Genomic DNA, 23,874 nt, shown 5'->3' with positions numbered 1-23,874 from the left:
AATCTGTTCCTGAAGTTAGAGTTTAGAGAGTCTCTATAAGTGCTTCCGAGATAAGGCGATTCTAAATGATGGGGGAAACTATAAAGTAGATTGGTGGTGAAGGACCCGCAGATGCAGGACAAAAAGAGTTTCTGCAATTTATATGAAGTCAAGATGCAAAAAAAAAAAAAAAAAAAAAAAAACCCTCCTCAAATGCCAGCAAAGACTAACCCTGGAGAATATATGTCACAATCTAAATGTGTTAAATACCCATCTAGTGGAGACAGAAACTGTGTCTGTAAAACAAGACAAGGGGACGGTTATCATTCTCAATGAAAAATATAAAGGAAAGGTTTTTCTAAATGAACGTGTGTGTCCAAAATCTCCCTAGAACTATTGTTAGAGATGTCCTTTTGAATTTGCTGGGTGAAGGTATGAAACATTTAAAGAATTAACCAATTGCTAAAAGTAATTGTTAAATAATTTTGGTTCTGATACATCATTTAATTTTGTCGATTGTGTGTTTCCTGGACTTAAGAGCCTTTTGGGGCAATAATGAACATTGTTGGTTAAGGTTTTATTTGCTCAAATTCAAGTGTTCTCCACAATAGGAGTAAGAGGTGATATGTATTTTATGGTATTAAATGGTATTTCCTAATCATTGGTTACTAAGGAACACAATGTAGAAAATGCACAAGGGTATTAACAGGTTGACAAGATTCACACATCATCTCCAAGTCTGGAAAAAATCAGTTAATGTCCTGATATATTTTTCCATAATTATTTTTCATATTAATTCTAAACTGATTGTGAAAAAATTTAAAGGCACCATTTATTCTTATTTAAAAAACAAACTAAAGCCCATGCCACATCAACTGCAGGTAAGAATTACAGTTACTATAGAGCAATTTAATTTTTCTCAGTATTTTTAGCAATCATGATGATTATTGTAAAACTATTTTAATTGGATTATCTTGTTTCCAGTTTAGGAAAGAAAATAAATTCACATTTTAAAAATATCTAATATTGATAGAAGCGTATGTTTGTGTATGCATGTGTGCATGCTACCAGAAAAATACTTAACATTCTTGCCTAAAGTCAAGAACAAGAAATTAATCATCACACACAGACACACTCATGCACATACACACACACACACACATACACTCATGCACAAATATATACAGGTATGAGTTACAGAAATATATGCATATGTTTTATGGTCTTTCTGATTCTTTAGTAAGACTGTGTATGCTTTCTACATGTATCTGCCTTGCCAGGAAAGCAAAGCAGGTCACAGCCAGAAGATTACACTTCTGGTTTTGCTCCAGCAGCCTGGACCTAAGTGAGTTTAATCAGCTGAGCCCATGGCTGCAGAGCTGGCCAGCCTCCCTAGCTCATTCCACCGAGCCAGCTCTCCGAGGCCTGAGGAGTGATACCCGGTGCTTTATTCCACTGTGGGTGATTTTTAAATGGTTCAGTTGTGAATGGCTCGAGCCTGATGGTAAAGGACCAAGGTCAAAATCTTCGGGAAGAAAATACAGCACAAATAGAACGTGCTTTTAATTCAGACTCCTATCAATAATTTGCAGTTTCTTGGCTCTTTAAACCCAGGAATTCATACTTAAAAACAGGAGTGAATCTCCATGATGTAACCCATAATGGCATGTCTTCTGTCCCAGGTCTTTCACAACATGCCTGGGAAAGCCTCTTGATACACACACACACACACACACACACACACACACACACACACACACACACACACACACATCATACAGAGTTTCAAGGGCAACTTTCTTTCCTTACACACTTGCTTGTTTATTTGTTTGTCTACTTTGTTATTCCATTCCTTTAATTCCTCTTACATGCATGCTGCACTCATGCTGCCTCTTCCACTGCCCTAGGAGACCAAGCAAATATTATCCCCATAAATTATCTCTAAGCCACCGCGATGAGCAGCGCCTGGGCCACAGCCAACAGCCCATATGAGCCTCCTCTCTTGCTGTTCTCCTGATGCAGCTTACATGGTCCACCCCAAGCCCTCAGTAACAGTCTGCCTCCATCACAGTCATCTTGTGGTTTCGTCGTTGTCACACGTGGCCGGACGTAGATGCCATCACCAGGGGAAAAGATGTTAGGTTACTTGTTGAAAATATGTCACGTATTGGTAAAGAAAGAATGAGTACTGTGCTGTTTGGCCTTTGCTTTCTGCCACAGATGAACCTGGGTATGTCTGAGCCGGCTGGATCTCTTGCAGCCACGTTACACATGAGAAACAGTATTTTTAAAAGGTAGAGTAGAACGTCAGAGAATCTTGGCGACCCAGCAAAGACACTGGGCTAACAGAGGAGTGATATGTCCCTGGGCTTTCTGCATGGACAGATAAAGACATCTCTGCTACTTTACTTCCTATTCTCTTGATATTTTATTCCTTCCGGCTGCTCTGGCTGCACATATATGAAACTCCTGTTTACATTCTTTGATTTATTGTTTCCACTGGATAAGAGGTCTGTCATAGGTACACCAGGAGACTGTAGATGGAGGTAGAAGTGTTTTGTATGTATTTACACAGGTTATCTAAGTGCCCAGCAAAAGGGAAGGAGAGGAATTAAAATATGCCTAGATGTTTCCTCAGCCAGCTGAGAGACTTTATGTGTATATACCTTTGCTCCTGATATAGTTAGAAATACTACTAATTATAACAGCAATAAATGCTACCAGTTATTGCACTTTTGCTCTCAGAAGGCTTGTTACTGTGTCCTGGCCTTGAATTACTTGATGTTATTCTTACCAGAGCCTTTAGAAGGAGAGATGCTTATCTCTAACAGGCAAGTATGAGCTTTGCCAGATGAAGGTGGCCCAGTTCACCTACCTACAGTCACACGTGCTCTTTGTACTATCACCATAACAAAGTCCCCAAGGACAGGTGCTTTATGAACAGAAAAAGAATTCACTTAGCTTCACTCATATGGAGGAGGAGGGGCTCCTAGTTAATTGCATCACACTGGCAGAAGCACGTGGGAGGTGAGATCACGTGCTGGGATGGGAGTCTAAGAAGCGCTGTGTGTCACACTCTTTAATTAACACCCTCCAGCGAGACCTCACCAAGTGCTACTTTAGCTTCCTCATAGGGTAGCATTTCAATGACCACCACCACCCTATCTTAAATGTCCCTCCATTTCACACTGAAGACCTAGCTTTCAATACTTGAACCTTTGGGGGTACACCCTTGTATCACACTCATTTTCTAGCAGTTGTTTTTCACTATCCACCTTGCCAGCATCACTAATCCCTATGCTCCCACAAGGCTGAACCACACCACCCACTTCCCTGGGAAAGCCTTTAGCCTTTCATGACCTCAGCTTACATGAGGTGACGCATGGCTCAGCCTACACATTTCCCTTCGCATTCTTTCACATGGTCACATCATTTAACTGCTTGTAATTATTTCCATCTTCCTCTTCTGTGTGTGTGTGTGTGTGTGTGTGTGTGTGTGTGTGTGTGTGTGTGTGTGACATGGAGAAGGGGACTTCTGGCTTTTATGCTGCCTGTCATTTTACCGACCAAGCATGATCCTTTTCTGGCACTAGTTATTTACAATCTTTTCATGTCCTTGGCTCTCCATGCTTAAAACTTTGCAGCATGTCAAAGGAAAACTGAGCCTCAGAAAACCATCTGATTGTGACTGTGAAACACCCACTGTGGTCTTAGTGGGTACCTGTGTCTCCATCCTTCCATACTGCAGGTACTGTAGTCCTTCACAGTTATGGTTACGGATTCAGTCAACGGAGTTCAATAGACTGTCTCATACATTGCTCATAACATGACGGAATTGTGGGCAGCCGATCTTGCTCCATGTGACTCTTATAACTCACGGCCCACCCCCACCTGACTTACCATAATAATATTGCAAGGCTACCAACGATATTGTAAGGCTTCTAAGCCATCAGTTGCACTGTGGGCTTTCTTCTAGCCATAAACTTGCCCCTCCTGAGTTGTAGCTAGCAAGGGGCCATTTGACTAAGAGCTAAGCTCTCATGACCTCGTCCTTGTGCCAGTGGTCATGGGTGTGTTCTTGCCAAGTCTGTGTAAGCCAAATCAGCTATGTGTACTTCCCTGCCTTCTTACTTGTCCTTCGTGACCTCACTTTCCTCATTCCTGTGGGTTCTAACATGGTCTAAGAACTGGTCAGCCAGGTTTGACAGCATAGTCTGGGGTTTTGCTGTAGATAATGGCCTGCTGAGCAGTAAACCAGCACCACAGAAGAATGGAGGATGCATCGACCTGTTGTGGTAGGACCAACTACTTCCCTAGACTTTCATCTCCCTCTAAAGTATCCCATGAGAGATGTGACTGTTCATTTTATCCGAGCCAGAAGGGTTTGCTTTTATTATTTTTCTATGCTTACCTGATTCCAATAAATGTAAGTAAGTCTTTTAATTATAGAAAGGAGAAAGCACACAGTAGCAACAACAGCAAAACAGCATGTTGTCCTAGAAGAGTTTATCATGTATTTCTGTGCTAATATGTATTATACGCCACTAGCTGTCCCTCATCTTTCCAGGTAGCTGCTTGAGTAAACGTCACGTGTGAGCCAAGAAAATTTAAAACGTTATTCAGTATTGCAATAAATAACTATAGGTAAGAATAAATATTAGTAGTTTCTTCTATGATATTCGCATTGTCTTCTGTGTGGACTTCCTAAAAGGTTCTGCTACATTCTGGAAGAAGGTGGCAACGTTCTCTGAATATTCAAATAAAATCTCCTGAGGAAAAAATGAGAGGCAAGGTCGATAATTTCCTCACCTAATAATAACATCAGATTTTTTTCCAGTCTTCTTCCCTACTGCACTAGTGGTGGCCACAAAGGTACTGAAAGATGACACTAGTGAAGTAAATAAAGTCATGAGATGATGATATCTTAGAATCAAGTATGCCATTGGGAAGCTCAGATCAAATGAGGTCTAAAGTATGACAGGGAAGAGAGTATACAGGACAAATGTGCCTTATTGAAATGAAAGAAGGAAGGGCAGGGCTCATTCACAGAAAACGGATTCTAGTCTGCATTGTTGTGGAGATTGAAGCTGATGGCCTCGGCCCAAACCAGGAACATGCTTAAATGAGAATTGAGCCTTCCATCCATGTGAGCAATGGAAGATGCTCTTCTTTTCTGTCTTCATTGTCACTCCAGATAGCACCTACAAGACCCTGTGAACCAAGAAACCTGCATTACATTGATGAAGCATAAATAGCTACATGTGAATAAAATCTCCATTATTTATAGCAGAGATCTCTTGGGCTCATTATGAACAAGACCTGGTGAGCAGTGGTTCTGGCTTCAACCTGGACTGTACACACCCACTTCAGCAACGGAAAAAAAAAAGTACCTTGGGAAGAGGCCAGCTCCTCTAGGGAGCTCTCTCAGAGCACAAACCAGACAGACACATTGCAGTCTCGAAGTGTATTTCAGAATGGCACGATGGTCCAAGTCCATTTTTAGAGATCTCAAGTTGATATAAACACACTGATATTTGTGTTCTCAACCCAGCATATGGAGAATGTCAAGAGTTGGCTGTTTACCAAATAAATAATTCAAGTTGATGGACAAAAAAAAATATCAGAAAAGATGTCTCGGAATATGCGAAGCTATTAGCTAAATCTGATCTGAGTATGAGGCAAACAACAGTCAGTGAATTAAAGGAATTTGGAGAAACTCTGAGAGTAAAAAATGTGCGTTCGAAGACTGTGTTAAGAATATGCATGTATTACTGACTTTTGCTGTACGGAAAGTAGCATTTTATCACCCATTGTGTGTGTTTGTACATACGTTCTCTCTCTGTGCAGCGATCTTACAAGTTGCTAGGAGATATGGATGGGGCTCCTACTCCATTATAGTCCACAGTCAGCAGTAAGTGAAGCACTGATCGAAAGGAAAATGAACTTGGGTGTCAGGAATTCATGGAAGGGAAAAGAATATAGGGGCCATCAAGCATGGTAGAACAAAGGTGAAGGGTCAGAGCTAGGCAGCAGTCTTAAAAATTTCAGCAATGTCTTATTTTACTAACCCAGTTTATGACGAAAGAACAGAGGTTTGTCATTTCAGAATCCTGAAGCCATCATCAGTTATGGTTTAAAGTTTCAACTAACAGAGAGGTATTTACTAATTAGACAGGTAGGCATCTGATCACAATATGAACAACATCTACAAAGAGTACAGAGTATAATTTGTCACCAAGTCTGTGCTTCGCAGTTAGCAATGATCAGCATTTACATCCATGGATCCTTGAGTGGAGGTATCATTTACCAGGTGATGCTCTGTCTAGTCATTTCTTTTAATTTACCATCTTCTTAGAGCTGAGAGCTGTATTGCTGACTGTCAAAGATGAAGAAATGATTATACAGACACTCAGATAGTAGGGGTCAGCTAGGAACCACGGATGTGCTTCCAGGGTTGGGAGAGGACTGCCTCTACAGCAGCTCCCGAATATTACCATGTCCTTATGCAAATGCTGCATAAATTACTACAAGCTGGAAAAGGTCAGTATTCCTCTAACACGCAATAAACCCATAAATAGTGTCTGTTTACTTGGAAAGAGACTCTCCCATTTGAACACGGAAACTCAAGTCATCTTTCTACCCACACCATGAAAAGAGCACGCATCTGATTTAGAGTACTATACCTCTTTGAGGCTTGGAATAACTTGCATGGTTTATGATGGTTACAGGAAGGCTGGACTGTTGTTTAAGTCCCTACGCAGTTTTAACTTGAAGTTAGAAAGAAAACACATCACTCAACCTCACACGGTCTGTGCACTAATGTCTTTCTGTCGCGCTGGCCTCTTTGTTCCTCACGCATTGGACAGGAGACCTCGTGGCCTTTCCTTTCTCTCCAAGGAACTAGAAAAACACTATTTTGTTTTTAAGACCGGCTCCTGGGCTGGGCTGGGCTGGCAGCACCCGTGTTTCGTCTCTGCAAGGGTGTGTCTGTGTGTTCAGAAAGTGTTTCTTGAAGAACTGGAGAGTGAGTTTGGTGACTCCAGGAGGAAATGTGACATTAACAGATGTCCATGTTAATTCACTGCCCAAATCTAGGTGCTTTTTAGGTGGAGGGAAAGCTTGATAAGAATTTTGCTGGCCCAGCAGGCCTAAGCTTGTCATGGGAAGAGGGAATGGGATGTTTTGTGAACCAAGTGTCCCCATAGAAGCAAAGGGAAACACTGGCATTTTAAGGAAAATAAAACAACAGAATGTGTGTTTTGAAAACACACACATAGTCTATAGAAATGTGTTTGAGAGGCTGTGAGTAACTGAACAAGCAAAAAGAGGGGCTTTAAGATACGATGGTGGGAGCTGGGCGTGGTGGTGCATGCTTTTAAACCCAGCACTCGGGAGGCAGAGGCAGGCGGATCTTTGTGAGTTTGAGGCCAGCCTGGTCTACAAAGCGAATCCAGGACGGTCAAGGCTACACAGAGAAACTCTGTCTTGAAAAACAACAACAACAACAACAACAACAACAACAACAACAAAGATATGATGGTGGAACACAGGGAGGGGTAGAGCAGTCCTTGGCAGGAAAGGGGCACATGGTGGGGGTTGGGGGCAGAGCATACCTAGCAGGGGGCCAGGCTAGACACAAGGGGAAAAAAAAAGGCTGAGGTATGAGGTGCCTTTGAGCATAATACCAACTAAACCAGAACTGCTTTGGATGTAGTTAGCAGACTAAAGAGCAGCGAGAACTAGAATGGATCCATCTCTTTAATTTATCTACGAAGGCTACATCCTTATGTGATTCCTTAGGAACTGGCCCAGGGGAGAACGTCTGAGATCTGTCTTATCTGGTCTTTATACAAGCGGCAGCATCTTCTCTGAAGCTTTCCTCTGACACCACCCTTCACACACTCTCCGTGGCCACTCACTCCCATATTCCCCATCATGCTTACTATTTCATTTTTCACTATCACATAAACCAATTATCTCACTTAAACACATAAATGCATACCGTAGGCACTCATGCTACATGTATACAAGTGAAAATTTACAGAAGTATATTTCATTTATTCACCATATGTCCAGTGGACTGGATATTCCATAAGAAAATATTTTATCATGATCTTGCTTTTATTGCAAATACTTAGAACTCTAATCAGTTCTTAATGAAAATATACAAAAAAAATATAAGAATTGGAATGAGAACTATGGAGATACCTTAGAGTTTATGATAAAATCATGAAGACCCAGGTTCAGCCCCGACCCGAGCACTTGCATTCCAGTGTGGAGGTGATGTAGATAACTTGATCCCTGAGGCTCACCAGACACACAGACAGTCACCGTAGCATCATTGACAAGTCACAGGTCACAGGGAGAGACCCTATCTCAGCAAACAAGTGAAAGGCACCTTAGGAATCACAGCATAAGTCACATTCAGGCAAACATACACATGTATGTGCCCATTGCACAGACATGAACATGCATACACATACATGTACACATGCACATACGCGCACACACTCATGCACACACGCATGCACAATGTTTCAGTAGTCAACTAAAATACCATTGCAACCATATCAGAAACTGCATGTGTTTGTGTGGTGTGATCTGATGTTAAAAACAAGTTTGTGGAACTTTTACAAATTGAGAGCTGGCTAAGATAGAAATCTCACTGCCTATGCCTGACTGCTTGTTATCCACACAATATGGCTAAAACCAGCTGCTATACTCATGTGGAACACAGAGATTCAATCTCTTAGTTCATTTACAACTTAAACTATCCAGTCTCCCTTCCTATGTGCTACCTATATGCTAACAAAAGAGGGTTAGCATACTTAAATTGGTCATGAAGCCACATGAAGTTTACCTACAACTGCAGAGGAAGGGGAGAGTGTTGTCATCCTTCATGACAGGCAACTGCTGCTTGTTGGCCAGTCCTCCAACAGCCCAGCCTGAATAAAGCCCAGATTTAAAGCCCCAAGGAGAGTCCATGTATTCTCTCTCTCAGAAGCACTGCATTGGCTGGACTAAGATGAAGATTGCTATGCTCTCCACCTACAAATGATCCAAGAAGGTGGCCAAGCCAAGGCATCATTTGTGAACTCACTTGAAAGGGCACAAACCCTTCTCAGCCACTTGCAATCTTATCTCTTTCCCTTAAGTGGCTACCGGGTTGCCTAAAAAGGCACCAAAAGGTGTTTTAGCAAGTGGGAGAGGTCCATCAGCCTGTAAGACTCTGAATTATGAAATAATCTTTGCTTCAAACTCCCCAATAAAACACTGTGCATTAAGGCCTGGCAATCAAAGGCCAAAGACTTAGCATCAAGTTAAGTTCTTTCAGAGGAACTGGGACAAGGATTCACTCTGTTCCTCTTCCTATCGCATAGCACAATCTCCCCAAAGACTTTGTTGGCAGCTTCATCCTGTCCAGAGTGCTCAGAGTGGACACTGCCTTTGCAGTGTCTGTCCTCAGAATCTTGGTCCCGTGAGAAAGCACGTTCGCTTGCTTGCTTGGCTGTGGGAAACACCGCTGAGGAACACTCTCCCCAAATCTCTGCAGATGGAATAACTGGAACCCACACTCATGAGCTTCCTTGTTTATATTCGGCTGTGAAAAAAATACTGGAAATCCAAAACAACTCAGACGCACGTGGGCACTGAATTATGTCAACGCAACGATGTAATACAGAAGAAATCGCTGGATTTATTTTAATGGCTGAGAAACCTAGAAGTATGTGCAGCCTATTCTAGCTGTCAATTTATGATCTTTAAAAACATTTTTTAAATTGACTGGTCCTTAAATATATCCCACCTCATCTTGTTCCAGCCAAGTTTTACAGATGCCATCTTAAAAATCAATTCAAAGAGCAGCTATAAACTCAAAAGCTTCCCCTTCAAAGTGTATATGGCAGAATGCAATTTTGTTTAATTTTAATTGACAGAGATGTCAGCCTAAGAGAATATTTTAGAATATTAGTGGGAACAGTAAACTTATGCCTTGACATTTTTATGGTATAATGGTATAATTCCCTGGGAGAAAAAAATCTTCACTGTCAGGATTTACACTAAAGCAATACATGTGGTACTTTTTTTCTCCACTCAGTAAGGGAATGAGAAATGTATTACTAATTACGCAATTGCTTTATTATGGGAAGCTGTAACTGAAATCTTTTCTGGATTTTTGAGCAAAATTGAGCTTCTTCTGAAACAATTAATTCTAGTAGATGGACTAGAGTAGAAAAATTGATTGCAGCTGAAAGAAAAATTAGTCTCTCTTTTTCTCCTTGCCTGGGAGACGCAGGCCCAAGATCCACAGAAACTACCTATGCAGGATTAAAAACACAATAGCATTTAGCAGTGTTTCAGTGAGACATGTGCAAAGACAGAAGGTCAATTTCTTATCTATTGAGAGAAAAACAGGTAGGCAAATCTAGGCTATATGCTCAATAATGTTAGAAAGAAGGATTCCTTCAGATTTCTTTCTTTCTTTTTCTTTTTGGCTTTTCAAGACAGGGTTTCTCTGTGTAGCCTTGGATGTCCTAGACTCGCTTTGTAGACCAGGCTGGCCTTGAACGCATAGCAACCAGCCTGCCTCTGCCTCCCTTCATGTTAGGGCCACTGTCTCTCTGTGAGATTTTATTATATTCAGCACACAAACACTTCAGTCATAGAACTCGCTATATCTTGTGGAGTTGTGTCATTTATGCCTTTCACCCTAACTGTCTTAAATTGTATCTGTGAATGCTTTCACAAGTCTCAGCACATAATAGATGCTCAGGAAAAGTGTTCAAATGTGCAGAGGCAACAATTTAGTATAAACTAGGAATGGCATCTCTGATACTTTGGAATAAGGCAGAAGGCTAAACCTTAGTTGGCTTTGTTTTGTTGTCTCTTGTTTTATTTCATATGTTGTTGTTGGTTTTTTTTTTTTTTGAGCTTCCTATAACTTGAAATAACTTTTGGCCCTCAAGTGTGTCATGCCGGAGCACGGAGAGATAGGCCCTCTCTATCAACTCCATGGTTTTTAAGTTCAAACACAGTATTCAATGAAAAGAATCAATAAAAGTAACAGGATGATTTCAAGAGATCTTTAGGATGTTAAAACAGAAGAGCCCTGAAGTGGTAAACCTTAGTTTACCTTCATCACCCAACTTGACACCAAATTTAATATATCCCATAGATTTCAATCAGCTTCATAAAATCTCCTTCATTGTTAAGGAAGGTGACTGACAAGGTGGTGATGCCATGGTATATGTGCCTCAACATCACACAGACCACACATTAATAAGACACACAAGCAACGCTCAGCACTGCAATTTGATCATAATAAATTCATTTAAAACAGGAATTAAAGTAGTCAACAGTAAATGCTTGGTGCTATCACCATGATAAACTGCTAGGGAAGAAACAAAGATAAGAAGGTTAGCAACAAGATTGAAGGCAGCTGGTGACCACTGGATGTGGTTAAAGTTCAATAAAAATGAAAGAAGGTAAAGAGTACAAGGACATTTCATGTGCAAACACCATGTGGTGCCGCAGGAGTCAGGGAGGCACATGGCCTGTATGGAGAATGGAAAGGATGTGGGGAGTTTCTGAATATCAACTTGGCCAGTGTACAATAGGTGATCTAGTTTAAATGATATGTTGACTCTTGCTCGTGGCTGGCTGTGCATACCACAGTCCCTCATGAAAACGTCAGGACAAAAAGTTTATTGGCTTCTTTGCTTCCCACTTAAAACTGCCCATCACTGAAGACTTAGGCCCTCTCTATCAGAAGAAACAGGGACCTGTAACCTCATACCTGAGAAGTCTGAAACCAATGTCCAATGTGCTGGACTTTATGTATTTAAAGCAATATCACAGTGTCTGCTGCATCTCTCTAGTAAACAGTTCAAATTTTTATCAGGGTCTATCAAATAGTGTTGTGAGTTGTACTGGTTTTGTAAGAAACGAACTGGCATTTGCCCCTAAGGAGTTCTGCAGTCCTGGAAGTTGTAAACATGCTACACAGGCTATTTTTCTCCCAGAGATTCATAGTGCACACTCACAGATAAAGGGCCCTGAGAATCCAGCAATCGAAAAAACAGTTTGTCTATATTTCATTCCAAATCTCACAGACTGCGTTTGTCATAAGAACTCTGATGTGTGTGTGTGTGTGTGTGTGTGTGTGTGTGTGTGTGTGTGTGTGTGTGTGTCCCAGGTAGAATTTCAGATCATCCTAGGATCTGCTGAATCACACAGTATTCCATATAAAATATTTCTCTGCACAAATGAGTCCCTATATTAAATGGAAGAGAAAATGCTTACCTCATACTGTTTGTCCTCAGATGTTGTCCATTGTAGTTGGCACACATCCTTGCTTCCTGCCAGCATGTTCAGCTCTGTACTTTGAGTCTTACTCATGGGCTTGTTGATGTATGTGAGCCAAATGTGTTTTTGTATGGGTGTTGGGTGTTTAACAGCAAAACTCTCAAAGGTGAGAGAAATGAAGTTTAAGGTCCCCTTAATGATGCCAAAGTTACATGAGAAGAAAGTGAATTTCCACTGGAGTTACACTCCTGCCTAAGTTCTGTAGCTGTCTTTGAGGCAAGTGGAATATGTTCTCGATCATCTATATATTTTCTCACTATTGATTCCCCAAATAGTCAATATTTACTCATTCCTTTCAAAGAATTCTAAACCAATTTGAGATGAAAGATTGTTAAAAAGTTACAGGAACACTCTGTGATAGTCTGAGACTGTTACTGAATTCAAATATTTGAGAAAGTATACTATATTAAGAAAAAAGGTTTGCTTTCTATGTAGTTCTAGAGAAACTAGGATATAGAGCCAGCATCATCTAGACTCTGGTGAAGACCTTGTGATCAATAACATTCTAATAGCAGGAGTTCAGAAAAGAATGAGATATCCATGACAAAGGAGGTCTGGGCACTGATTTTAAAGGAGCATCGGGTCTAGTTCTTTTACAACACTTCTCATAAGAGACAAACTAGAGCCTCACAAATCTACCTTAATTTGGATTTTTTTTCACTACACTGGACCTTTATAAAGCCTCACCACTTCTCATCCTTGCCACACTAGGGACCAGTGCACATAGCCTTGGGAGTCATAGAGAAGCCATATTGAAGCCATAATACTTTCTAGTAATACCTTCCTGGGGGAAATAAAGAGATTATTGACAACTCAATGAGATGTAGAGTAACTCTGGAGACAAAAGACTCGATCTGTCTGCGATCAGAAGAGACTATGTTTGTAATCATGGAAAACAGACAAATGGCCATGTTCACTCACACACACACACACACACACACACACACACACACACACACACACACACCCCTTTACAGAACATGACTCTGGTATGCAATTCAAAAGTGGCATGCATTTCAACGTGCTTGCCTGAGTCTGAAAGAGTCAGCACTTAAATCTCTACATTTGCTTTCTGGATCCCCTGCCCATCACCGGCAGATATCCGGCTGTTCTTTTCATCAGGAGACAAGTGGTATGAGAGAGAATGAGTCAAGGGCCATGATGGGAAAGCCCAGGACAGCGCGCAGCCGATGCTCCGTGAGCTGGCAGTCTGCGAATTTGAGGTCAGCCGAGTCAGAACACGAAGCTTGAGATGCTGAACCACGGAGGTCCGCAGAGTTTCTCTACTCAGTTGCTTCCCAGCCACCAATCCATGGAAAAGAGGCTTCCATGGGGGGAACCTTCTTCTTCTTCTTCTTCTTCTTCTTCTTCTTCTTCTTCTTCTTCTTCTTCTTCTTCTTCTTCTTCTTCTTCTTTGCCAATTACCTTCTCTTCACAGTGGCAGCATGGGAAAGGTTTTACATGGCAACATTACTCAGGATCAGTACTATGCGAAGGATCAGCGAAATCAAATGCCAATTTTTCAAAGGATGCTGCATCGTAAGGACACTGTAATGAACCGACTGCTTAATCTTCTGAGACTATCAAAGACATACTAGAGTGTGCTTCATCCTTATTCTGCATCAACTGCTCATGGGCAGATAAGCCATGTGTACCACAGGGACACTTCCTGTGGGTGAAAACTGAACTGCAGAGTGTCATCGGGATAAGCATTCGGGGTCTCAGATACCTTAGGGTGTAAGGTTCTTATTAATATTTTCCTACTTTCACCTTCTGGACTCATTTGGGTTCTACATTTTTGTCATCTCAGTATGACTTTTTAGTAAACTAAACATCTCCTTGAAAGCTTGAATAAAAAGCGAGGCGGTAGCACTGTGTTCTGCTTTTCTTTTCAAAAGTTAGACTGATTGTTCGTTCTGCCAATGGCAGGATGCCCACATTCTGGCCCTCACCCCCGCCCCCGTTTGCCCCTCTGCCCCTTGCTAATAGCAGTCAGCCTTCCTTGGCTGGGGCTTGGCAAACCTCTCCAACATTTTTGCCGCTCTATATTTCAGCCATGACTTTTGTCATATTTTGAAGAGTCACTTGCACCTGGCCAACCACCACACATGCCAAGTGCTAGCCCGTTGAGATTTCAAATGTGTTTGAATCGATTGGCCTATGAAATTAAGAATGCATAAAAAGGCAGCGGCTTGGAAAAAAAAGCCATGTAGCATTTTCTCATAGAGTTGAAAATAAAAGAAAGGGTAGTATGAAATGTAGCATTTACCTTTCCGTAGTTTTAAAAACAACAAGTAGTATTTTGGTTGATATATACACAGATAAGAAAAGAAAACACAGCTGATGACATGTTCCATGACACAAAATGGAATGCATTTTTCTCTCGGTCTCACATGGGAAAATGTGACATTTTTCTTATTGATATGAAAGCTTCAAGGTAGTTGGGAGCAATGGTATTTTGCTGTTGGGTAGCCAATTGTTAGTTACCTTGTGTGGATAGTCCTTTGTGGTCCTCCTTTTCTCCAGAGATGTCTGCTTCCATTGCAACTATCCCCAGCATCTCCCATCTCGTCTTTGAGGTTTTCTGCTCAATCCGGAGGAAGATAAGCAGAGAAGGGTTATGCATTTGTCAATTCATCAAGAAAACTCTAAGGTGGCTGTAGCAGGCATCTGAAATAGCCATGTAATTCAGAGGTGGTTGCCCTCTGCTAAATTAAGCACAACCCAAAATGTCTAGAATTTACAGGCAAATCATACCCTATTTCGGAGGAGGAGGAGAGATGACTTATTCAGGAAAGTACCTGTCATGCAAGCAGGAGGACCTGAGTTTGCATGCCCAACTCTCACGTGAAAATGTGGACATGGTAGAGGTGTCTGTAACCCTGGCACGGTGAGGGAGGATAGGAGGGCAGAGAGAGAGAGAGAGAGAGAGAGAGAGAGAGAGAGAGAGAGAGAGAGAGAGAGAGAGAGAGAGAGAGAACTCTTAAGAGTTTTAGGCAATTGGTAAGCTGCGGGGTAAGGATTCTACCTCAAAAACATAAGGTGGAGAGTGAGAAAACCACAGAGGTTCACACACATATTACACACCAAAACAGTTCATTATTTAAAACCTAAAATATAAAGTAAAATAAGACATAGATTTGAATGAGTGAGGAAAGGTCTGGCTATGCAGGGCCTGAGTGAGGTTTTGGATTTGCAGCAAGTTTTCAGTGTTGCTGTTCCTTCCAGAGGTGGGTGCTCCTGGTCCAGGAAAAACACCCACCTGGGATGCCAAGGATTGACTGGGCATACTGTATCTGTTCTTGTACTCAAATATACTCATTAACACAAACATGCTCCTGTCATATAAAACTAGGAAACTGGGAAGTTAAGACTCAAGAACCAGATAGCTAATAGGGAGTTGGGAGAAGAGTAGGTGGGGGAGAGACAGAGACAGGGAAAGAGAGGAGAGGAAGGGGAAAGAGAAGAGTACACACACACACACACACACCCCAGGCACAGAGAGAGAGAGAGAGAGAGAGAGAGAGAGAGAGAGAGAGAGAGAGAGAGAGAGAGAGAGAGAGAGAGAGAAAGAGACAGAGACTGAGATAGACTGACTGAGAGAGAGAAAGCCTGACTGTGCAGTCTTGACTGGCCTAAAACTCCCTGGGTAGAACAGACAAGCTGCAAACTGCACATGATCCCCTCCTCTTGCCTCTGAGTCTGAGGGTTAAAGGTGCAGGCAGGCCCCATACACCTAAGCATGTACCAGTTAAGTCAAGGAAGCAAGATATGAAACACATAATAAAAATGAGATAGCCAATAGGTACTAGTCTTACACTTTAAAAATTCCCAGGTCATAATGGCATCACTTTCAATAATTTGATTCCATTGATAAATGCTTTGATCTAATTCTATTTAATATATATCTATATATTAAAAGTTATATATAACTTTTATTGGGGGCAGGTGCCAATCCACTTAGTAAAAGTGAAATGCAAGGCTTTCTTTTTTTTTTTAAGTAAAATGAATGAAAAGTGAAAGTGTGCTCTTTTTCCTTGTGTAATGACAGCAGCTGTGATGTGTAACAGTTTGCAGAGCTAAGATGGTGCTACATAGCTGACAATGAACTGTTACTGGGAAAAATCTACCCTTGAGCCTTAAAGACACTTTGTCCAATTATATCGAAGCAGCTGAACAGACTGAGCTACTGGGAAGGCACCCTTTGACTTTTAAAAGAGTTGTTTGAATAAGACACGGATTTAATATTTTCTGATCGATACAATGGAGAATACACTCTGAACGCCGTTCTCGCCTTAGTCTATGAAAGTACAAGAAGGATCTTTTTTTTTTTCTTTCTCTCTCTTTTTTTTTTTAATTAAACCTCCCTCCCTAAACAATAGTACAAGTGCTGTTCCTGGGCTCACGTCTCTCAGCACCTGTCCTGGCCTCTGTGAAAGGTTGATCATCACGTATCCCTTCCTGCTGGCCACACCAGAGCATCTTCTCCCACGCATGCTCTCTCTCATTCCCTCACTCTCTTGCTCTCTCCACTTCTAGGTCAACCTATCCAAGTCAGACACTCTTGTTAATTATAAACCTATTTTATCTCCAGGAAAGAAGTGAGGAGGAATGAATAAAGCCTATGGTGACTATTACTGCTGTGCGTCGTTTCATCTTCTATTCTAATGCTGCTTCTACACCACAAGTCCAGCTTTTAACCAGTGTTATACACGTAGATGCTACACGGAGGTGAATTTCATCTTGGACACACATAGATGCCTCTGAGGTAAAATCACAGCCATGGTGTTTACAGGTGCTGGGCCAGAGCTGTCCTGGGTCAAGTTATGAATGTGACACTTTTTTTTTCCTGCATTGAATCAAGAGACTAAGATGGATTTGTTTTTGCAGTGTCTGTGTGGACTCTCACTTTGTGATAATGTCCTTTCGCATAGGAGGATGGAGAAGGGATGGCAACAGCTTATAGAGACAACTCCAGGATGCTGAGAAAAATATTTGAAATGTGCCAAAAATAAGAGTATAAATTCAGGTAGAGAATCAGCTGCTGGAGCAGAAGTCTTTTGGTGCTAATGAGCTCATCAGCCAGTATCCTGGTGAAAAATTAGGTTTTCCACAAACTAGATTGAAATAAAAGAACTCTACAGGGAAGTTTCACAAGCGTTTCTGTTCTGGAAGCGGGGGGGGGGGGGCTTTAACTGATGAGATTTTTAAAATACACACACACACATATGTGTGTATATATATATATATATATATATATATATATATATATATATATATATATATATACAATAGAAGTTATATATATAATTTCATGGGGAAGTGGTTTTCAGTCCTCCTGTCTTTTGCCCAAGTTTTCCCTTTCTGTTTCCTTACAAATAGATTTCCATCCTTAAAACTCAATGTTTTTGCAAATGCTCTGTTTTTCACATTGCTGCCAAAGAATCAAGATCTGAGGGATGCTTTCTCACCAACAGAGATAAACAGCTGGGGTTGGCAGTGTCACTGGGAGCCTGCAGTGTCACTGTGAATTGTTCCAGTGTTATTTTTACAAGTGATATGTTTATTTTTGTCGTCAGTTCGAGAGTTGGTCTATGAGTCCCAGCTGAGAATCCCAAGCACTTCCTCAGTTCCCAAGAAATGGAGAACACCTGGCAAAAGATTCCCTAACTGAAAAAAAAAAAAAAAAAAGCTAAAGTCTCACCCCAAACACACACCAGCAAGACGCCTGAGAACCCTGCTGCTGATTCTAGTTGGAAAACAAACAAACAATTACCAATCAAATAGAATATTTCTGTCTGATCCTCCTGCACCTTCAGTCTTCGGTTTAAAAGCAGCAGATAAAGAAATAAACATTTCCAAAAAGCACCCTGCAAGCCATTAAGATCTCCAAAGTAAATAAAAAGTGGTACTGCCAAGCATGAATTGCAGCAGCCGAAATTCCAGGGAGAATCCTGATTTTAGCACCATTGTACCAAATTTGTCATTTAGGGGAAGCTCTTGCTCCCTTTATTGAGTTGCACTGTAGCGAACAATTTCTGCCTGCATCCCTCGTGTGTCCTTCTGGTTTATTATCTTTCACTGTGAATTGAGCCTCCACAATCAGTTTCACCAGAAGCCTAATTTCACTCACTGCTTATACATATGAGGAGACACCCCACACCTCGTCCCTGCCTCCCCCTCTCCCAGTGTTCTTATCAAATGAAGAATTGTGGATAAGGGTTAGGTGCAGATAAACATGAGTGTAGCACTTCCAGAAAGGTCGTGACCCCCCCATAAGGTGCTTCTTGTTATGCCTGACCTTCAGATTTTCATCATCAGCCCGCCTGACAACTTAATAATGCAGAGGAGCAGGATTCATTTCGCCCCTCTGAGAAAGCCGGCACGGGACGCCCTTTTCCCTGATTATTTCCCTGCACTCCAGGCTGCCCTTTATAAGCCAACCAGAACTCCATCAATCATGCGCCTCTCTCTTCCCTCGCCTCCTCAGCCCCCAGCTCCAAGGGCTCTAAAGCTGCCCTGTTCCTTTTGTCTAGGGCTGTTGTGTGTATACAGAGATATTCCCCCCAAGGCGGGTTGAAAGCACCTTTAGCAAATACTTGGCTTCCTTTCCTGCCTCTGCTCCTGCTTGGAGCTCTGTGCGTGTCTTCTGGCTCTTCTCTCCCTCCTCTTTTTCCATCCCTGTCCTTTACCCTTTACTGTCCTTCCTTCCTTCCTTCCTTCCTTCCTTCCTTCCTTCCTTCCTTCTCTCCTTTCCTCCTTCAACGTGTCGCCATCTCTCTTGCCTAACTCCTAGGAATGAGAAGCGCTTGAGCTTAAATAACTGGATGTACATTAGACTTTTTTCTAGTTTGCGGTGTTTCTTTCAGATTGCGGATATTGTTACGGTCAGTCGATTTAGCATTCTGGAAGTAGGAAAGGAGAGAGATGCGTTTCATGCCTTCTTTACTTGAAGTTTTTCCTTCCTTCCTTCCTTTCTTTCTTTCTTTCTTTCTTTCTTTCTTTCTTTCTTTCTCCCCCCCTTGCATGTAAAATAAAGAGAGATAAAGAGAGACAAGGTAGAAACACCTGGACAGAGAAGATGCATACTTGAGGGTGCCATGAGACAGTCTGCTTTTCTTGGTAAGAGTGAAAACAGCACGCAGAAGTTTTTGAGAGTGGAGTGCGCATGCTCGTAGAAGATAATTCTTTAAAAATTGGAATCAAGATCTAGTAGGTATAAGAACTTGTTCTATAAAATATGCCTCACCATTTACTCTCTTTCAGTTGCTGGGAAGTCATAGTTTGATTCTGATGGTGGAGCTGTGGCCTGTGGCAGCTGCGCTGCCCTCCTAAACAGGGACAGCAGTTCCCCTAGGCCTGTAGCTCAGCTGGATGAGGGCATGTCCGCCCAGCCAGTAAGTAGGCGCCTATCATAGGCTGCCAAGCAAGCAAAACAGCGTGCTATGCTCAGCTGGAGTCACGGTGAAGGGTCAGCCCAGCTCCTGGAAAAGGGAAAAGGATACACCATGGAAAATACTGGAGAATCTCTTGGGGGCCAAATAGCTACTAAAAAAATTATTGACGAAAATCTTAAATCATCTTTGATAACAACACTCAAAGCCAAGGAGTAAATACAGAAAATGCACGGCACATCACAGCTCTGATTGAAGGTATATATCTATCCTTAATGTCCCAGCCAAATTCGAATCCTTAGGTGAAAACAAGGGAGAAACTATCATATTCTCTCCCCCTTTATAGTGACAGACAGCTACTAGTAAAAGCTCTCTAGACACAAAGACACTCCCTTTCTGGGCTTGAGGAGACTCCACGATGCCCACAGACTGCTATTAACTGAACTAAATATGTAGGGAAACCAAAATGAAGACTTCTGTCTTAGTGGCATAGCTTAAACACTGATTTGCAGAAATAAATTGAATTAGTTTTGCGTAACACACCTTAACATTTTCAGTATGTATGCATAATTCCTGATGCTACATTTATTTGTATTTTCAACTTTTAAGTTTTAGCTTTAATTATATGTGTCTGTGTGAATCTCTGTGTGGCTATGTGGACATGTGTATGTAGCATCATAGAATTCAAAGGTCCCCAGGGGCTAGAATTAAGTAAGCCACATGATGTGAGTGCTAGGAACCAACACTTGGTCTTCTGGAAGAGCAGCTAGCACTAACTGCTGAGCTGATTCTTCATACTCACACCTTTAACCCCGGCACTCGGGAGGCAGAGGCAGGTGGGTCAATGTGAGTTCGAAGCTAGCCTGGTCTACAAAGCGAGTCCAGGACAGCCAAGGCTACACAGGGAACTCCTGTCTTGAAAAACAAACAAAAAATAAAATTAAAACAAAGGATTATCACTAGAGAGACAGCTCAGCAGTTCAGAGCACTGCTCTTCCAGAGGATCTGGGTTCAATTCCCAGCCTGAAATGTTGGCTCTCAACCATCTCTAACACCACTCCTACAGGATGATGCTCTCTTCTTGCCTCCACAGGTACTACACATGTACATGGTACACAGACATGCATATGGGCAAACGTCCATACAAATAAAAATAAAATTAAAGATTCTGCTTCAAAACAATATAAAAATACAGGAGTCAGTGTAATCATAACACAGGTGAGTCCAGAAAAACCACAGATGAAACCCAAAATACCACTATCAGAACACCTTTCTGTGAAGACACTGAAGACAGGGGATTGTTACAGGAATGGATCTGAGTTTGTAGAACAGCTGCTGAAGTTCCCAGATTGTTTTCTTCTAGGATGATGATTGTACGGGGGACACGCATTTAGAAATAGAGGCAGCTTACTAAAAAAGGAGAGAGCATTTCTGATGAGATAGGAGTGGTCTGTTGAGCTGGGGAAAGGCATTCTTAAGTCCTTGAACTGGAAAATGCATGTCCCTTATAGGCCAGTAAAGCAGCCCTCGGTGCTCCTGTGTTTATGCACCCTGAGCTTTCCTCAGGCACGCTCTGTCACACATAGCCCAGGTAGGGAAGGATTTCCAGTCTTTGTTGTCAGCTGGCTTCTTTCATGTGTCAATCTTGATGCTGTGGTCCCGAGTCCCTACTCTGTCATAGGATGATCATCAATGACCTGTTTTCTGGGGGGTGGAGGAAAAGTTTCTTTGCTAAGAGAGACAGCCCCTCTTGGGGGAAGTCACAAAGACAAGTGTAATGGAGGTCAAGGAATCTTTACATCTCTTTAAGTGTGATGCCTGCCAGGAATCCAGGTGGAGTTGCCTATGGATAGATAGGCCTATATATATGCTTTCAGGGGAGAAACCTTAACTGCACAAAGTTACTCAACCTGTGGGTGAATAGCAGTATGGGATGAGAAGGGACATTGAGAGGAAACTCTAAACAATGTTAGAGTTAAAAGATCTATGGAAGCAATGGGACTGTCTACGAGGCAAAGAAAAGGTAAGATGTACCGGATGGCATCACTTGGATTACGTTCCTTCACTGTCTCAATATACATCTAGATCACTCATAATATTTGTTTCCTTAGGACGAGGACTTCGGGACCTTGTTTACAGATTCATCTAGAAACCTAAGTTCCAAGGTTAATCTTGTCAGCTTGAAGGGATTTCATATCACCATGGAAACAAACCTCCCATTCAGGTTTGACTGGCATAGTCAGACCCACCATGATTAAGAGCAGGACTATTCCACTAAGGAGAGTTTCAGTTAAACAGAAAAAGAGTTAAGGGAACTGCGCACCAATCCTTACTTTTCTGCCTCCAGTGGATGCAACCTGATCAGCTGCCTCCCACCACCTCCACCATGCCTTCTTCACCGAGATGGACTGTGTTCTCCCTAACCAAACCTCAGTGCCAGGCACGGGATACCCTCTTATGAGTTGTTGGTCAGAGAAGCCACTGAGGCACTCAAAACAATACAATCTGTTGCCATTGCTATTGCTTTCACACCGTAACCTGAGGGTAAGATCCTATTTTTAGAACACCATTCACTTTGCATTCCATGGGTGGAAAACTCAACCTCAAATTGAGCAGGGAATTCTCCCTGGTTTGCAAGAGGGAGCTGCGCAGACTTCTGGGAAAGAAAATATATCAATGGTCTCACGCATTTATGAAACTGGAATGCTACAATATCAGCCTGTTGGACAAGATGCAGCCAGTGGTGCAATAACGGCACAGCAGGTATGGGGGTAACCCACAGCTTTCTGATTGGGTATGAGGCTTGCTCCACAGAGGGGTGCTATAAACCTGGATGGAGGAAGGAAAGCTTACTGTTGCTGTTTTCCTGAATACACATCCTGTCAAACTACATTTTAAATATTTATGTTTTTACCTGTAATTTTGTGCTAGTCTCAACTCTGGTCAGAAAAGCTTCAATTTAAGGAGCAGACTCAACTGAGTATAAAGAACTCTTGAGTGTTCAGCTGTGAATGGTTTATTGTCATCAATCTCTCACCATTCAAGGCTTGGGGGAACTTCCTGGAAGAGAAAGCTGAATGAAAGTAAAAACTGGAGGGCGGGAGGAAAGCAAAGAGATACAGACTTCTGGAGATAGCATGCTTACCACAAGCGTTAATGCAGAGCAGATGTGGATGCCCACACAAGAACAGGCCAGTAAAAAGTCCAGCACGGATGGAGGAGAGACCCTCAATGCCTCACCCCCTCTGAGGAGCCCTTGGCAGTGGGTGGCTGCTGAGGGATGGAAAGTCACTCTCATTTGGGGATGGGACCATTGGATGCCCCCAGTGGATGGCCACCCTTTTGTGCATGGGTGACACTAATTAGAGTTGAGGGTATGAGCAGTAAGAAAAACGAGGACAGTAAGCTGAGATAAAGATAGATTAGGAGCACTAGGCAGAGTTGGAGCAAGGTGGGGTGAGTATGACTATGTTGTATAAATGTATGGAATTTTCAAAGAATAAATATTACTAAAAATCTACCTCCTTTCTTCCTTAAGTTGCTTTGATCAGATATTTTGTCACATCAATGATTGATGTATATAATACATCAAGTAAATTTTTTTTTGACGAATGAAAATGAGTGGATGAGTAGGTAAAGCCAGGGGATTAGAAGTTTACTTCCCAGTGCCTGGTTGGGGAGGGGCAAGGACTTGGTATGTAGTTCAGAAAAAGAAACCTGGTTGTTTTGTTTCTTGTTTTGTGCTTGGTTTTTGATCAGGAGACATAGTTGAGCCATTAAAGGCTAGGCTCACAGCCAATACACCAGGAACCTGGTTTAGTAGCCTGGGCACTGAATATGCCAGGGAGGGCATGGCAATTGGCCAAGGACTTTCTCCATAGATTACCAAGAATAGCATTTGCACTGTGCAGTGATGGGAAGAAAAGAAAGCCAAAAGATTAAGAGTGTTGAATATAGAATTTATGTTTAAAACATGTTTACATGAGAAAGAACTTGGGAGCAAGGATACAGGTAGATGAGCAACAGAGAACTTCCTTCCCTTTCAGGAATTCCATGGCTGTGGACAAAACTGAGCATCGGTGCCAGGAGTTTACTGTTTCACCAGTCCAAATGATGGTAACTTATTAGGATCTATAGC

At 41.9% G+C, this 23,874-nt stretch overlaps 1 long non-coding RNA gene across 1 annotated transcript; it reads left to right on the top strand.

Annotated features, from left to right (window-relative positions):
• The first annotated feature begins 9,420 nt into the window (after positions 1-9,420).
• On the top strand, positions 9,421-23,849 carry LOC311586630. The gene is made up of 3 exons (XR_014775600.1): positions 9,421-9,703; positions 21,848-22,499; positions 23,783-23,849. It is a non-coding gene; the product is annotated as an uncharacterized lncRNA (long non-coding RNA).
• Positions 23,850-23,874: the final 25 nt, after the last annotated feature.

The sequence above is a fragment of the Acomys minous genome (genome assembly GCF_964271855.1).
Source record: "Acomys minous genome assembly, chromosome: 2".
NCBI lineage: Eukaryota > Metazoa > Chordata > Mammalia > Rodentia > Muridae > Acomys > Acomys minous.
This window is presented reverse-complemented; position numbering and strand designations above follow the sequence as displayed.